This window comes from Schistocerca nitens, chromosome 2 (genome assembly GCF_023898315.1).
Source record: "Schistocerca nitens isolate TAMUIC-IGC-003100 chromosome 2, iqSchNite1.1, whole genome shotgun sequence".
Classification (NCBI taxonomy): domain Eukaryota; kingdom Metazoa; phylum Arthropoda; class Insecta; order Orthoptera; family Acrididae; genus Schistocerca; species Schistocerca nitens.
Window position 1 is genome coordinate 194285392 of NC_064615.1, and position 18560 is coordinate 194303951.

Genomic DNA, 18560 nt, shown 5'->3' on the forward strand with positions numbered 1-18560 from the left:
AATGTTCAAACCGAACGTCGAGTTGAGCGCGTCGAGTTGAGCGCAGTTTTACATTTTTACACCGGTGAAATCATTTACACCTACATGACTACTTGAATGTATATAAACACTCCGTCTTCAGGCCACAAGTGGCCCATCTCGACCATCCGACCGCCGTGTCATCTTCAGATGAGGATGCGGATAGGAGGGGCGTGTGGTCAGCACACCGCTCTCCCGGTCGTTATGATGGTTTTCTTTGACCGGAGCCGCTACTATTCGGTCGAGTGGCTCCTGAATTGGCATCACGAGGCTGAGTGCACCCCGACAAATGGCAACAGCACATGGCGGTTGGATGGTCACCCATCCATGTGCCAGCCACGCCCGACAGAGCTTAACTTCGGTGATCTCACGGGAACCGGTGTAGCCACTGCGGCAAGGCCGTTGCCACTGAATGTATACAGGGTGTTACAAAAAGGTACGGCCAAACTTTCAGGAAACATTCCTCACACACAAAGAAAGAAAATATGTTATGTGGACATGTGTCCGGAAACGCTTACTTTCCATGTTAGAGCTCATTTTATTTCTTCTCTTCAAATCACATTAATCATGGAATGGAAACACACAGCAACAGAACGTACCAGCGTGGCTTCAAACACTTTGTTACAGGAAATGTTAAAAATGTCCTCCGTTAGCGAGGATACATGCACCACCCTCCGTCGCATGGAATCCCTGATGCGCTGATGCAGCCCTGGAGAATGGCGTTTTGTATCACAGCCGTCCACAATACGAGCACCAAGAGTCTCTACATTTGGTACCGGGGTTGCGTAGACAAGAGCTTTCAAATGCCCCCATAAATGAAAGTCAAGAGGGTTGAGGTCAGGGGAGCGTGGAGGCCATGGAATTGGTCCGCCTCTACCAATCCATCGGTCACCGAATCAGTTGTTGAGAAGCGTACGAACACTTCGACTGAAATGTGCAGGAGCTCCATCGTGCATGAACCACATGTTGTGTCGTACTTGTAAAGGCACACAGCCGGCCCGAGTGGCCGAGCGGTTCTAGGCGCTACAGTCTGGAACCGCGCGACCGCTACGGTCGCAGGTTCGAATCCTGCCTCGGGCATGGATGTGTGTGATGTCCTTAGGTTAGTTAGGTTTAAGTAGTTCTAAGTTCTAGGGGACTTATGACCTCAGCAGTTGAGTCCCATAGTGCTCAGAGCCATTTTGTAAAGGCACATGTTCTACCAGCACAGGTAGAGTATCTCGTATGAAATCTTGATAACGTGCTTCATTGAGCGTAGGTGGAAGAACATGGGGCACAATCAAGACATCACCAACAATGCCTGCCCAAACGTTCACAGAAAATCTGTGCTGATGACGTGATTGCACATTTGAGTGCGGATTCTCGTCAGCCCACACATGTTGATTGTGAAAATTTACAATTTGATCATCAGAGTCGAGGAAGTACAGTATATACTGACTAAACTAAAATGAGTTCTAACATGGAAATTAAGCGTTTCCGGACACATGTCCACATAACATCTTTTCTTTATTTGTGTGTGAGGAATGTTTCCTGAAAGTTTGACCGTACCTTTTTGTAACACCCTGTATACAAAGGGTAAAATTTTGTAAGAAAATTTTATATTGAACGAGAGATGGTCAAATGTAGTATCGATTGTGTAGAAGCGTCGCTGCTCAACAGCGATCGCTGTTAGCAAAACACTGCAATGTTCAAACCGACTGTTGAGTTGAGCGCAGCTTTACATTTTTACACCGGTGAAATCATTTACACCTACATAACTACTTGAATGTACAAGTGTATACAATGGTTAAAATTTTGTAAGAAAATTTTGTATTGAAGCAGAGATGGTCAAATGTAGTATCGATTGTGTAGTAGCGTCGCTGCTCAACAGCGATCGCTGATTCAACGTGTTATGGGTAATGTGTTAGAGTCACTTCAGATACGGAGATTTGTGGACTCTCAAGTGTACAGACGTGTTGTATCTTCACCAACTGCGACATGGTCGCGTATACAAACAGTGATCCAATACTGACAAATGTTTTTTTTTTTTTTTTTTTTTTTTATTTCGCTCTTTGATCACATCTTCCTGCACAGGGCAGAGAAGGTTCGCGCTCTTGACTTGTTGGAGATTTACAAAGCAAGAAAGCATGAGCCCACTAGGGTGCTCAATTAACAAAGCGATTTTGCCCACAATGCCTGCTTTGCTTTGTTTAATAACGTACTACGGTAACGAAATAATGCCTCGCGTATTTATACCTAGCCTTACTTGATGATTTATGTCGAGAACAGTAGGCATTTGCCTTACTTCCATACATTAATCGCACTAATCCTGTAACTGAATATTTCCTACCTACTCATTGAATGTATAACCAGACTGTATAATTTCATTTATTGACCGTTAATATGTTGTTTAAAAGTTTCCTGTGGGAGATATATCACGTTGTATGTAAAGCCCTCTAGTGGTTAAGTTCTTAAGATCGGTGCACGCCTAAAGAACATCCTGGCGGCCGACCCAACAGAGGGCGCTGATCATTGATAAGTCCTTTTTCAGCTGTCATATAGACATATTATCTTTCATAGGCAATTTATAGATTTCTACAGGCAATGTAATACGTATATTAATTGTTGACGGTAAATTCACCATAAAAAGGATCGGTCCTATTCTATTCATATATTTCCTTTTTATAATTTTATATGGGTAACTGTATTCGTCTTTTAATGTATCACAATTTAGTCTCTATGATAGTTATCAATTTTAAAAGTCTGCTACATGTATTTTACATAATGTGTTTTTATCAGATTATGTTTTTTGCGTGAATGATGAATACATCTAAGCTGACAGTAGCGGCATCTAGGGATGATGTAGGCAAACAGATTTCTGGTAGCTACTGTACTTCAGTAGCCAGTTGCAATAATAACTGTGTGGACGATGCGGCCTATTCTACACCTGACTTTAGATCTATATGACGATGCCATGCTGATTATATTTATATGTTTTGACGATGCCATTATGGCCTTATCACTTTAGGACATGGTGTAAAAAAAGGTACACTTTACCGTATTTCCTGTACATCTCGTTGTATGATAGTATATTGTGATACGTATTGCTGTATTATGTTGAAAGACATTTGTATATTATAGATCTGAGGATGGTCATTACGGACAGAAACCGGTCATCGTCTAAAGAATTCATATTGTGATCAATGACTGAAATAAAAAACATTCGTGTTGTATCTGGTGTGTGCTGGATATATACTTACTCGCTACGGGTAATAATGATTTTTATTTGCAAGATACCATACTGAAATTAATTAAGGTAAAGAAAGTTGTTTTGTTACCAATGCAATGCGTCTTCATAAGTGACAATGTATAGCACTCACATCCAATGATTTTGTAAAGCTAATTGTTAATGTATAACAAGTTTATTCTGTGTTAATTGTGAGCATTATTAATTTCAAAGAGTCAAAATACAAGTTTTAAAGCTAGTGCCATGCTGTTACTCTGTTACTTACCAAAAGTCAACACCAGTTCTCAGATCCATGTCGTTTTTGGTTAACTATTTTTCTCAAGTAGTTATCGTCTCAGTCGAGTTCGATTTAATTAAAATGTATGCTAAGCAACAGTCTTGCATAATGGCTGTATGCTAACTATACAATTTAAAATACTAACAGAGAGCGTTACCATTGCGCAGATAAAGGAAAGAAATTTTATTATTTCAGGGATAGCAGTCATTAAGCACAGGGACCATTATTTTCAAATTGATTAGGTTCTGTTTTATTACCAGGGCCAATTTCAAATCAATAGTGTTGCATCTGATTCAGTTTTTGTGTTACGTAAATTCATGCAGTTTTGGTTTGGTTTTAAGTTATTGGCAGTTTAAATTCTCACAGTCAGAAAAGTTCAGTAAATGGCAAAGCACATAAGCGACGAGATAAAATACACGTTCGCATGCCATTCCCATTCTAACTACTGTGTTTCACTACTGTCAGTTACGTAATTTCAATCATACTTCAAACGTACATATTTAAAACTCTGTAATTCACAGTTAAGTGCCTGGCAGAGGGTTCATCGAACCACTTTCACACTACTTCTCCGCCGCTCCACTCCCTAAGAGCGCGCGGGAAAAGCAAACACTTTGTGTGGTTTTCATTTGTTTTCTGCCATTGTAAATAATTCACCTTTACAGTACTGGGACAAAGATGCATGAGCGCGCTGTACGAGTAGTGGATAAGATCCTTGTCTCTGTGTTTAATGTAATCTCTGGTGTGCTTGTTTGCCAGTCAGTTGTGCAGTGCTGGGGCATTCTTATTAGAGGAATAGTACCGAGCAGTTAATTTTAGAAGAAGAACATCTCATATTTGTGACTCCTAGAGAAATTATCTGGAATACTTTACTATGAGGAAGAAACTTCTCTACACAACCATTTTAGTAACTGTATTGATGCAGAAGGTTTTTAGAGCAATATTTCAAGGTACCACATGCACGTGCAAGAATGAAATGTTTGTTTGTCAGGACTATAAACTGAAGGAAACTGTAATTGTAACTACGCAATTGGTTGAAATGTCTTTAATTTTTGTAAGGAGAGAATTTCGTAATTGATAATAATCAGACTTCAATTTTTCAAGAACGATTTTCCTTAAATTAAAGAATGGTTCAAATGGCTCTGAGCACTATGGGACTCAACATCTGTGGTCATCAGTCCCCTAGAACTTAGAACTAGTTAAACCTAACTAACCTAAGGACATCACACACATCCATGCCCGAGGCAGGATTCGAACCTGCGACCGTAGCGGTCACGCGGTTCCAGACTGAAGCGCCTAGTACCGCACGGCCATTAAATTAAAACCCTCCTCCTCCATTCTTAGTAGAGTTTTGAATATTTTGTCGTGTGTGCATTGCACCTTACGCCACACGCAGACACAGGTAGTTTCTGACAAGCAAAGAAAAATGTATAGTAAATTATTTTTCTGTAACTGCTGCCTTTGCTGATTTCAATTTGGTTTCGAGAACGTGAGTACGCCAGACACAACACGGTATGCTGAGCATTATGTAAGTTACTTTTATTTCAGGGCAGATCTCACTTTGCGTTCTTGTGAGTAAGCAGTACGCAGTCAGAATTTCCAGGTGTTGTGCAAAGTAAGCTGGTCAATTTATAGTGAACAGTGTAGTTTATCCCAAACACTTATTTTCCACCGTGTCGAGCAGTATTTTATTTTGTGGATATCTCAAGTCAGACACTGCACTTCATGTTACGTAACTTTCATAATGTACTTCAGTATTGAGTTTCAGTTAAATAGTTTTCACTGAGGTTTGGGATTTAATTAGATTCATTTTCATTTTTCAAATTCCATATTTCACTAAGATTAAAGTTTTGTTTCACGAGGCTGTTCACAGGCGCAACTTGGGGCCAACCAAGTCAGTTTAGCTCAACAGTTGAATATGATATCTAAAGTATGAAAGTTTTTGAAAAAACAATATTCAATATTCAGTATTTCACATATAGGTAAATTATATAGAAACCTTAGAACTTACGTGTTTCCGTGCGAGCTCTAATCTCTCTTGTTTTATTGCAGTGATCATTTCTCGCTTGGCCGGCAGGAGTGGCCGTGCGGTTCTAGGCGCTACAGTCTGGAGCCGGGCGACCGCTACGGTCGCAGGTTAGAATCCTGCCTCGGGCATGGATGTGTGTGATGTCCTTAAGTTAGTTAGGTTTAATTAGTTCTAAGTTCTAGGCGACTGATGACCTCAGAAGTTAAGTCGCATAGTGCTCAGAGCCATTTGAACCATTTCTCGCTTGGTAGGTGGGCGTCGGAGAACAAAGCTGGAGATAAAACTTTCGTGAAAAGTTCTGTACTATGAGTGCCCTGTGCCGTCTCAATGTTTGCTGGCCAATGGCAGCCACTCAACCCACTTACGCCTGGATCCACTTCCATGTGAGGCTGGCTTATTTGTAATTAAGCTCTGTACATATGGAGAAATACAAGTAAATCTTTTACTTGTCATGCTAACTAGTTCGCTAATAATTTCTGCTCTTGTCCAGATTTCCTACAACGACAGCTGTCGCATCGCTCTGTAGCCACCTCTCCTTACCATTGTGTACCAAGTCATACACAACAGAGGGTACTGAAATCACCTGGAATCAGCCCAAAAACTGGAGTCTAGGTCTTGTACCCTTTCAGCCTCAAGAATTTTGTACAAACAACAAAAATATAATCCCTCCCAAAGTGATGTGAGGTGCCTACATCAGTTCAGCATTAATCATCAGATACAACTGTACACATGGATTTCTGGTAATTCCAAACGCAGTTAATATAGGTGTTATGCCTGGCTATTGGCTTTGAAAATTTTTAAAAAAGTGGACTCGATAATCTAAATGACCGACCGGAAGCAACAAAATGAGCAAAGTGAATCAGATATCTGTCCCATACTTCCCAGTCCATAAGTTTTTGCCGAACCTGCCATACTCCAGAAGTCAAATGGACAAATGGTTCAAATGGCTCTGAGCACTATGGGACTTAACAGCTATGGTCATCAGTCCCCTAGAACTTAGAACTACTTAAACCTTACTAACCTAAGGACAGCACCCAACACCCAGCCATCACGAGGCAGAGAAAATCCCCGACCCCGCCGGGAATCGAACCCGGGAACCCGGGCGTGGGAAGCGAGAACGCTACCGCACGATCACGAGATGCGGGCTCAAATGGACAAAGTTCGCTCACTGTGCTACCCAAACCTTGTCTGGCGAAAGATCACTCGATCGACTCTCTCTCTTTCCAAGCATTAATCCCGACTTGGCTGTGTGGGTGCATCATTGGCCTGTTAATTTTAAGGGATGGCCAGGTGCCCTTCCTGTCCCCCCCCCCCCCCGGGATGGAATGTGGAATGTTTGTTTGTACCCCAACTGTCTGCATCTAGTGTAATCTATGGAAAAGTGCGAACGTGTTACAAATGTCTGCGAGTCGTGTAACTGAGGCGGAACTTGGGGACCAGCCCAGTATTCACCTAGCAGGATGTGAAAAACCGCCTAAAAGCCACATTCAAGCTGGCCGGCACACCAGCCCTCGTCGTCGTTAGTCCGCCGGGCAGATTCGATCCGTGGCCGGCACGCCTACCCGAGTCCAGGAAGCAGCGCGTTAGCGTTCTCGGCTACCCTGGCGGTTACCACTCGAATGACTCTCGCAGGAAAAAAAATTAAAACTTATTGCTCTAGTCATCTTTTTGCCACCAGCTTAGAGAAACAGAAATTTATCGATCCTCAACGCGTGCATGGAGGAAGGATTTGAACGATGATGTAAGAAGGGAAAACAACTTCTTTCAACAAAACAATATCTTTCTCTTCTTCTTTTTACTGTGCATTATTATATCTTAGTTTCGTCAGTGATAGTGGCATTTGGTGGGTCGATGCACTTCCTGAAGCCAAAATTCCTACCGGAATGTGTATGTCATCTGTCTGCGTCCAGCGTAGATTTCAAGTTCAAGGGTGAGAACGTTTTCTAAATGTTTGCTTAGTGCATCTGACGCGGGACGTTGGTACCAGCCCGGTATCTGCCTAGCTAGATGGGGGAAACCGCCTAAAATACATGCAAACGATCCATCTCACCAGACCTCGTCGGTTATCGTCGCGGCCAGTTCGATCCGATGGTGGCTAGCCTCCGCGTGTACTGGAAGCGGATGCGTTGGCGCTCGTCGGATACCCGGGGGGTCTTCAACAGGACATGAATAAGCACGCTAAAAAATGTTGTGTTAAGGTTAACAGAGGGTGAGTGGAGATGACAGCGGATACGGGGAGCAGGCCTTCCACACTGGTTCTACAGTAAAATGAACGTATACTTGCAGACAAATACATGGAGACGGTGGTTCAACAGCATCCAATGTAAGATGCCACAAGTTAGCTTGCGTAACAGAGAGTCTAGCGTAACATGGTGGATGAATTGCATAATTAAAGAATGTCGATAATAGTTTTATAGGTGGGAGACGTGAGATCACTGGAAGTAACCAACGAGATACACTCCTGGAAATTGAAATAAGAACACCGTGAATTCATTGTCCCAGGAAGGGGAAACTTTATTGACACATTCCTGGGGTCAGATACATCACATGATCACACTGACAGAACCACAGGCACATAGACACAGGCAACAGAGCATGCACAATGTCGGCACTAGTACAGTGTATATCCACCTTTCGCAGCAATGCAGGCTGCTATTCTCCCATGGAGACGATCGTAGAGATGCTGGATGTAGTCCTGTGGAACGGCTTGCCATGCCATTTCCACCTGGCGCCTCAGTTGGACCAGCGTTCGTGCTGGACGTGCAGACCGCGTGAGACGACGCTTCATCCAGTCCCAAACATGCTCAATGGGGGACAGATCCGGAGATCTTGCTGGCCAGGGTAGTTGACTTACACCTTCTAGAGCACGTTGGGTGGCACGGGATACATGCGGACGTGCATTGTCCTGTTGGAACAGCAAGTTCCCTTGCCGGTCTAGGAATGGTAGAACGATGGGTTCGATGACGGTTTGGATGTACCGTGCACTATTCAGTGTCCCCTCGACGATCACCAGTGGTGTACAGCCAGTGTAGGAGATCGCTCCCCACACCATGATGCCGGGTGTTGGCCCTGTGTGCCTCGGTCGTATGCAGTCCTGATTGTGGCGCTCACCTGCACGGCGCCAAACACGCATACGACCATCATTGGCACCAAGGCAGAAGCGACTCTCATCGCTGAAGACGACACGTCTCCATTCGTCCCTCCATTCACGCCTGTCGCGACACCACTGGAGGCGGGCTGCACGATGTTGGGGCGTGAGCGGAAGACGGCCTAACGGTGTGCGGGACCGTAGCCCAGCTTCATGGAGACGGTTGCGAATGGTCCTCGCCGATACCCCAGGAGCAACAGTGTCCCTAATTTGCTGGGAAGTGGCGGTGCGGTCCCCTACGGCACTGCGTAGGATCCTACGGTCTTGGCGTGCATCCGTGCGTCGCTGCGGTCCGGTCCCAGGTCGACGGGCACGTGCACCTTCCGCCGACCACTGGCGACAACATCGATGTACTGTGGAGACCTCACGCCCCACGTGTTGAGCAATTCGGCGGTACGTCCACCCGGCCTCCCGCATGCCCACTATACGCCCTCGCTCAAAGTCCGTCAACTGCACATACGGTTCACGTCCACGCTGTCGCGGCATGCTACCAGTGTTAAAGACTGCGATGGAGCTCCGTATGCCACGGCAAACTGGCTGACACTGACGGCGGCGGTGCACAAATGCTGCGCAGCTAGCGCCATTCGACGACCAACACCGCGGTTCCTGGTGTGTCCGCTGTGCCGTGCGTGTGATCATTGCTTGTACAGCCCTCTCGCAGTGTCCGGAGCAAGTATGGTGGGTCTGAAACACCGGTGTGAATGTGTTCTTTTTTCCATTTCCAGGTGTGTATTTGGCCACTAGTGGTGAGGGTTGGTGCGTCTGTGCGTCACTGTCATCTTTCTCGTACGTGACGCGTGAGAAGTGGACGTAAGAACTTCAATAAGACGTAAGCCATCTTTAGCTTGTATGGTTGCGGGACCTCGGCTGTTGAGTGTAAAATGTCAAATCAAAACGCCTTTATCCATCTACATTTCCAGTTTTCTTTTATTTTTGCTACCATTTTCAGCGTGACAACACTCCATTTTCAGGCCCCCTGACCACCGTGTGGGAAGAACCTTACCTCTTGTACAATCAAAATATAGCCAGCGTACAGTCACTTGTACCCGTGTACTTTTTTTACAAAGTAGTCCCTTCAACCATCACTTTGTTTAAAAGTCTACAAATATCAGTGACTATATGCTGGTCCCTATTTTGATTTACAGGGGGCGGGATTCTTCCTACATATCGATCAGGGGGCGTGAAGATGATGTAGTGTAACGCTGGAACTGGTAGCAGAAATAAAATAAAACTGAAGATTTAGACGGCTTGTAGTGTTATGTGAGCCTCACTGCCCCTTTTTTTAAACTAATTTGTGCCTGATTTTATTCTGAGAAGCTCAGTAATGTATGTAAATACCGGAAATATAAATTTGATTCAAAAAGTACTTGAGGTAAAGTGAAGCGCAGCTGGACAGCAACAAACTCTTTAGCGTGCAATCCCCGCAACGATTGTAGTTGTGAATCTTTGAGTATGGACTCTAAAAAAAAGACAATTGATTCATTAAAAAAAAGAGGACTGTTAATCTGTATCTTGTGGAAAGAGGACGTGTTGCTAGGCCGTCGCTCAGAACGTATTGTTACATGTAATGAAAATTGCTGTTTCAGTGATAAAACCGAGTAAAGTAGGTGTAATAGTTGCCAAACAATTATGTGTACAAATTTTCTGGAAGTGAAGAATAGAAATATCTTGCTTTTGGAAAAGGAGGTGAACTTCATTGTCGTCGCCGGCTATCAATCGACAGAACTGTAAGTGTACAAAGTTCACTAAAATACAGGGAAGAAAGTGAATTCTCTATAGTTTTCATTCAATACGTAACAACCTCTCATAATTTCTTAATTGCAGTAATTGGATTATGTTCTTGTGTAATAGTATGGTGCTGAACTCCACTGACCAATTATGATGCAGCAGGACGTGTAGTTTGAAGGAAGTTTTTGTGCTAAGCAATCTCCTTTTCTCACGAAAAGCAGATTGCTGTTTCATGTTATTTACTTACAACACCCTTAGGTATGAAAAGCTACGAAAACTTGGGCTCAAAGCTATCCGCAATACGACCAAGTAACTAACAGAGTCGTATTTTCAACCTTAAAGAATAATAACCTCCTCCCAATTATAATACGTCACCACCTGGTGCAGAAGCTGATCATTCAAGGAGGCAGCTACCAAAATTCAGGTACCAGTTACGACTTAAAGTAAAAATATCAATCAAAAATCAGTCTCTCTCTCTCTCTCTCTCTCTCTCTCTCTTTCTCTCTGTTCTCTCTCCAAACACATATATAAATATTCATATAGAAAGGTGGCTTTCATTTGTGACATTCATTTCGCAGATTATTCTGCATATTTGGAGTAAATAAACCCATATAATGGTTAATTAGTCTTATTAGGTGGATTAGAAAGAGAGATACGTGATGATTAGACACATGTCTGAAATAATACGGACTTTGGTAATGATAATATTTAGTTGCATGCTGTAGGTGTAAGCAAAGTGGATTTGCCAGTGGAGGCGGGGAGGCGAAGGCCGGTGAGCGCCGGAAGAGCATTGTGCAGGGGCCGGGGTCCCAGGGGATGCGGCCACTGACTTGCAAGCATCAAAAGGAACGCCGCCGGGCTCCAGGTGAGAGAGAGAGGGGAAATGTCGAGCAGACAGAGAGCGTCCAACGTACGCGCTGGCGCCGCCCGGTCGCGCGCCGTTTTAGCGGCAAATGGGCTGACCTCCGGTTGGGCAGTTCATAAGAAAGTGCGGGGAACGCTGAGGGTCAACGCCCGCTGTTTAAACAGAGAAATTTTTGGATGGGTGGAGAAATTGTATCACTCCGCGAGGGAGATGTGGGAGGCCTTTGCAGCGTCGGGGTTGGCTGATTTAGAGTTTGGCGGCAAGATTGTTGCAAGAGCATCGTGCAGAGCGATGCAGGGACAGCGTCCTGTGCCGTGAAAGTAGAGATGGGTAGAACTCGTTCATTCCCGTGAACTACTTCATTCACTTCACTCTTTGCCGTGAAGCGTTCAAATGAAGTAGTTCATTCGTGAAATACGGAAGCCTGGCGAAGTTGCCCAGTTCGCCGCTCAGCCGCTGCTACGCTTGCTTCGCCTCGCTCGTACAATAAAGCTTCGTAATACTTCACAATTTTACCAACAGATGGCGGAACTATGGAGTAACGTGCACGCAACGTTTTACGCTCTTACAGCGTCTGAGTTAACTTAAATAGAGCATGGTCGAAGGGGACAAAGGAAAGATAAAACAGAGAAGCCTGTCACATATAAAGAAGGTACTACATTTAATCTTGCTCGACATTTTCTCACGAAGCGCCCAAAAAAGTCTTTATCTGGCAAATGAAACATTATTTGTTGTATTCATAGACTGAAAAATAGGGCTACCAACCAAATGCAGTCCAATTTTATGTTCCTTTTAAAATTTAATCAAAAATAGAATGAGTATGTTTAACACTGTCACAAAGTCTATATACCTACATTAAGTAATTATTCAGAAGTTTTCCTGTAGATTTTATTTTTGTTGAGAATAATAACCAACCAGATTCAAAACGTAAACTGTCACCTGTAGTCATTGGTACGATTTCAGGTAAAATCCCTCTTTCAGTGTTATTAACAAACCTTTTATTTTCATGTTGGCTGTGCGTGCTCACACAGATAGCCTCTTCGTTTCTGTCTTTAATATTCATTTGTCTTCTAGCGCTGCCAACAGTAGGCTACCGGTAGACGCAAGTTTAACTGCACAAATAGTCACGGATAACGATGTCAGCACTGCAGGTAGCAGCTGACGCTGCCTTCTCCTCGCCCCTCACCTCCCCCACCCCTCGTAAACTTATCGTTCCCCACAAACACCGCGCGATTCGTCGACAGGTAGTAAAGGTAGGACTGAAGTGAAGGGAGGATGAGTGACGTAACGCCGATGTAGTTGGAGAGGGGAAGAGAGTGAGTGAACTAGAAAAAAAGTGTGGAGCGTGCTATCTGTGAAGAGTTTGAAGTACCAGTTCACTGAAATTGAGTGGTTAGTTCACACTTCACTGGAGTGAAGCGTTCATTTGAACGACTCATTCACGAGCTCCCCATCACTACATGAAAGCGGACAGTCGCAAAGTTCGGCAGCTCTGAGATAACAGTAGGGACTTAGATTCTGAAGACTGTGCTGTGTCTGATCTAGAGTCTGCAGCTACAGTAGGACATCAGCGTCCACGATAGGCATTGCATTGACTACTAGTATAACTGCAGTTGACTCCGCCTCGTAGGCTGGCAGTCACCATTGGACATAGTCAACCAGTGCACAGAGCTACCATACTGGTATTGCACGTTAGTACAAGACACACTGGGCTGCACCTTAAAGGTTGCTGAGCCAGTCTTGAAAGCGTTGTATACCATTTAGAGGAAATATAGGGCTTGTGGTATTAGCAGTTTCTGAGTAGTTTATTCTGCTCAAGATATTTGAGAGACTTATCTTAATTCAGCTGCAGTCGTCGCCCCAGCAGTATCGACGGAGCCAGCACGCTGGTAGACGGTATTGTACAACTTGCAGCAGCGGCAGTAAAGTTCAGAAATAGTTGTTGGATCGTGTTCTTGCCATCCACTGAGCATCCGTGCAGTTTTTCTTACGATTCGTTATTGGTTATTTGTCTTTTTGCAAGTTGTTTGGTTTGTTTCTTGGTGATGGTGTCCGAAGTGCGTATTATTTCAGACACAAAAGAGATTATAGAAACGCAGTCAGATCGCATTTACCATTTGCTTATCCAGGGGCATAATTAAATCTAACTTTGCATCAACTTAACATTAAGAGCTGAGAGCCAATCTTACCAGTGTAGTATATCTAAGAACAGTGTACAATTTCCAGAATGAGATTTCGACTCTGCAGCGGAGTGTGCGCTGATATGAAACTTCCTGGCAGCTTAAAACTGTGTGCCACGACCGAGACTCGAACTCGGGACCTTTGCCTTTCGCGGGCAAGTGCTCTACCAACTGAGGTTCGCAGGAGAGCTTCTGTGAAGTTTGGAAGGTAGGAGACGAGGTACTGGCAGAAGTAAAGCTGTGAGTAGCGGGCGTGACTCGTGCTTCGGTAGCTCAGTTGGGCACTCTGGTTTCCCTTCAAAACGAATAAATCTTTCGCCTTTTACTAAAGATTTCCGTGGAGGGGAACATTAAATGAGTCTAGGACGTATTTTTCGTAGTGCTCAGCTATTGCTGAGCCATATAAATAGCCGGCACGGTAGCTCAGCGTGTTCGGTCAGAGGGTTAGCAGCCCTCTGTAACAAAAAAAACTGAGCTACTCGATCAGCAACGAACTTAAACGGGTGTCTTACGACGTCCGCCCCGAGCAGATGCAACGAACAAAAGCGAACAAAATGAGATTTAGAAAAAAAAAAAAAATGTTGGTAGAGCACTTGCCCGCGAAAGGCAAAGGTCCCGAGTTCGAGTCTCGGTCGTGGCACACAGTTTTAATCTGCCAGGAAGTTTCAGTGTACAATTTGTTTCATTTGTTTTCATTCATGATTTGTTCAGTATGATCTAATTTCTATCGTGAGGTAATTTACAATAAATACAAGTTATTTAAATATCGCTTTGATTCAGTAGTTGGTGGTAGTTAGCCGTCACCGTCACATAATATATTATATTCAGGTTTAATATCGGCCACTACTCCAATGGGCAGCACTACAATATTAAGATAAAAGTCTTTTTATAGGCTGAAGGTGTTTTAACTAGACATTTTAGACATCATTAAGTTCATCACCAGAAGTGCGACATCTCGACCGCGTAACTCAGGTAACTAAGCAGTTCCCTCACTTGCCTCAACATGGTGGACCAAAAAGATTTGTTGGTAGATAGCAAGAATGGGGAGGTGACACGCAGGAACAACACGATGCGGAAGACTGATGGCGTCGTTCTTAATTAGATGTAATCAGTGTTTACAGTCGATACTTCGACTGATGTGATGTGCCAGCAAGAGCACCGCGATGTCAAGAACGCCAGGGAGCCAAGGCGGCTGGGCACGTCAGTGCCAACAGCGGGGCCTCGGGTGTGGCCAGGCATTCCAGGGACGCACTCCAGGGCGCTTCCAGCGAGAAGGGGACACGGCGAACTCCAGCCAACAGCGTGCGGAAATATTCCAATCCTGTAGCCACATAAGGGAGCGACTTGGAAGCCAAGGAGCGCTAACAGGTCCACTCGACTCCGTTACAGGAGGCACGAAGAGGTGACCAACGTCACGTCAGCTACGGTAAGCCTCAGCAGGTCATCTGGAGAAGGCCATCCACACGGAAGCTATGTGGGCAGCCGTGGGAACACTCTCCATGTACGAGTTTTGACAGAAACGAAACGATACTGCCCCCGTACCAACAGACACGCCATAATTTGACACACTATAACAGGAAGCAACTGTTTTCCCGAACTCGAACTGTGCCCTTTTTCACCGTGAAACGATTCATCAAAATCGCCCAAGCGAAAGGTTGTTGACGAGCAGTTTACCACAGACGCGTTCTTCCTCTCGAGGCACTGCAGTGATAAACAACGATGTTATTGCAGGAATAGGTCGCAAACCAAATGAGGTGACACATGCCGCTTGCTAGCTGGCATCATTATGCCAGGTGCTGGAGACAGGGGATGTTTACATGGGATCAAATGGAGGCCCTGTATGCCTACCATAATCGCGCACGATAATGTACAGTCCCATCATGGGCACCCAGATTCTTCGCCTACACCGTTCTACACGGGATGTGTACTTTCCTCGGGCATGGCTGTATGTGTTTGTCCTTAGGATATGGTTCAAATGGCTCTGAGCACTATGGGACTTAACATCTGAGGTCATCAGTCCCCTAGAACTTAGAACTACTTAAACCTAACTAACCTAAGGTCGACACACACACATCCATGACCGAGGCAGGATTCGAACCTGCGACCGTAGCAGTCGCACGGTTCCGGACTGAAGCGCCTAGAACCGCTCGGCCACCGAGGCCGGCTCCTTAGGATAATTTAGGTTAAGTAGTGTGTACGCTTAGGGACTGATGACCTAAGCAGTTAAGTCCCTTAAGATTTCACACACATTTGAACATTTTTTGATGTGTACTTTCAGCGAGATTAGGTCAGAACGAAAGTAAGGAGTTAGTAAATGCACGAAAAAAATTGTGAGAGGATATGAATAAATAACACATTACAGAGAAAAGTTTTTAAATACTGCGAGGACGAGCAGACGGAGTCCGCCACAAGGAAACCTTTCAACATAGATTCGAATATTTGGTGTTTATCACACAAGTTTGTTTTTCAGTTCTGTTGCAGACCTGTTGAATATGGAGGCTGCTTTCATTTGCAATAGGACTGCAGCAGAACAGAAGAAATCCAAGTGCAAACAGTCTTTCCGTCTAGTGTTCTCTGAATCAATGCTGCAGTTTCTTCCTACTGGGACAATACTGTCAATAGCAAATCTCATGAGGGAGTATTTGCCGGCCGCGGTGGTCTAGCGGTTCTAGGCGCGCAGTCCGGAACCGCGCGACTGCTACGGTCGCAGGTTCGAATCCTGCCTCGGGCATGGATGTGTGTGATGTCCTTAGGTTAGTTAGGTTTAAGTAGTTCTAAGTTCTAGGGGACTGATGACCACAGATGATAAGTCCCATAGTGCTCAGGACCATTTGAACCTTCGCGTCGTAGATAGTGGAGACAGCAGAATTCAGTTTCTGCATAAGATCTTGCAGTCCTAAGAATTTAAAATGGTCGATTTCGCTTTACCATCGCGAGAAAACAAATTTTCAAAATGGTTCAAATGTCTCTGAGCACTATGGGACTTAACTTCTGAGGTCATCAGTCCCCTAGATCTTAAAACTACTTAAACCTAACTAACCTGAGGACATCACACACACCCATACCCGAGGCAGGACTCGAACCTGTGACCGTAGCGGTCGCGTGGTTCCAGACCGTAGCGCCTAGAACCGCTCGGCCACCCAGACCGGCTAACAAATTTTCACTTTTAGAGAAACTGTATCCTTTATGTTTCTGTGAATTAAGCCGTCTAGATAGCTTAACATATGTCTTTGTATACGTCACTTCGGTTACTGCCACCATCAGATCAACATTTAGAAGCTGTGCAATAATGCCCCTAACTGGGGCAAAGATTTTATTGTCACTACACTGAAAGTTTTTTTACAAGTTACAGGTTTTTTTAAACCGATGATAGGTGTGGCCCAAAAGATGTTATGAAAACATATATTAAGCGACCTAGACGGCTTTATTCACGCTATAGCCACAATTATTGATGACTAATTCAGGATGTTTATTTCCTTGTTCATAATGCATTTTATTCTCCGACGAAGCCACATTCCAGACACAGCACCGAATATGGCGTATGAAGAACCACATGAGGTATCGGAGCCAATGTTTGGCTGGGTATGACAGAGGAAAAACTGTGTGGGCCATTCTTTGCCGAAAGATCAATAACAGGTAACAGCTACTTCGATATGTTAGAACTGTTCCTTGATCCGCAGTTGATGGCAAACGGGATGCAGCTGTGTTTCAGCAAGATGGTGCGCCTTCATATTTTGGTCACATCGTCCGTGATTGCCTGAAGAGAACCTTCCCAGCTGTGGGTTTCCCATTCATCGGACTTTACTCCTATAGAGTTTTTTGCATAGGGGTACATCAAGTCCAAAGTGTACAAAAGCAAAATGAATGTTCTGCCTGATCTACGGAATCGTATCAGGGAAGTATCAGGCCACATAACGATTGAAATGTTAAGATCTACAATACTGGCTATTAAAATTGCTACACCACGAAGATGACATGCTACAGACGCGAAATTTAACCGACAGGAAGAAGATGCTGTGATATGCAAATAATTAGCTTTTCAGAGCATTCACACAAGGTTGGCGCTGGTGGCGACACCTACAACCTACTGACATGAGGAAAGTTTACAACTGATTTCACATACACAAAACAGCAGTTGACTGGCGTTGCCTGGTGAAGAAACGTTGTTGTGATGCCTCGTGTAAGGAGGAGATATGCGTACCGTCACGTTTCCGACTTTGATAAAGGTCGGATTGTAGCCTATTGCGATTGCGGTTTATCGTATCGCGACATTGCTGCTCGCGTTGGTCGAGATGCAATGACTGTTAGCAGAATGTGGAATCGGTGCGTTCAGGAGGGTAATACGGAACGCCGCGCTGGATCCCAACGGCCTCGTATGGCTAGCAGTCGAGATGACAGGCATTTTATCCGCATGGCTGTAACGGATCGTGCAGCCACGTCTCGATCTCTGAGTAAACAGATTGGGACGTTTGCAACACAACAACCATCTGCACGAACAGTTCGACGACGTTTGCAGCGACATGGACTATCAGCTCGGAGACCATGGCTGCGGTTACCCTTGACGCTGCATCACAGGAGCGCCTGCGATGGTGTACTCAACGACGAACCTGGGTGCACGAATGGCAAAACGTCATTTTTTCGGATGAATCCAGGTTCTGTTTACAGCATCATAGATGGTCGCATCGGTGTTTGGCGACATCGCGGTGAACGCACATTGGAAGGGTGTATTCGTCATCACCATACTGGCGTATCACCCGGCGTGATGGTATGTGGTGCCATTGGTTACACGTCTCGGTCACCTCTTGTTCGCATTGACGGCACTTTGAACAGTGGTCGTTACATTTCAGATGTGTTACGACCCGTGGCTCTACCCTTCATTCGATCCCTGCGAAACCCTACATTTCAGCAGGATAATGCACGACCGCATGTTGCACGTCCTGTACGGGCCTTTCTGGGTACAGAAAATGTTCGACTGCTGCCCTGGCCAGCACATTCTCCAGATCTCTCACCAATTGAAAACGTCTGGTCAATGGTGGCCGAGCAACCGGCTCGTCACAATACGCCAGTCACTACTCTTGATGAACTGTGGTAT

At 44.8% G+C, this 18560-nt stretch overlaps 1 non-coding gene and 1 pseudogene across 1 annotated transcript; one reads left to right on the top strand and one right to left on the bottom strand.

Moving 5' to 3' along the window:
* Window positions 1-308: 308 nt before the first annotated feature.
* LOC126238227 (5S ribosomal RNA) lies at window positions 309-425 on the bottom strand (annotated as a pseudogene).
* A 13324-nt stretch (window positions 426-13749) lies between these two features.
* On the top strand, window positions 13750-13868 carry LOC126237712 (U5 spliceosomal RNA). Its single transcript, XR_007545170.1, has one exon. It is a non-coding gene; the product is annotated as a U5 spliceosomal RNA (small nuclear RNA).
* The last annotated feature ends 4692 nt before the right edge of the window (window positions 13869-18560 follow it).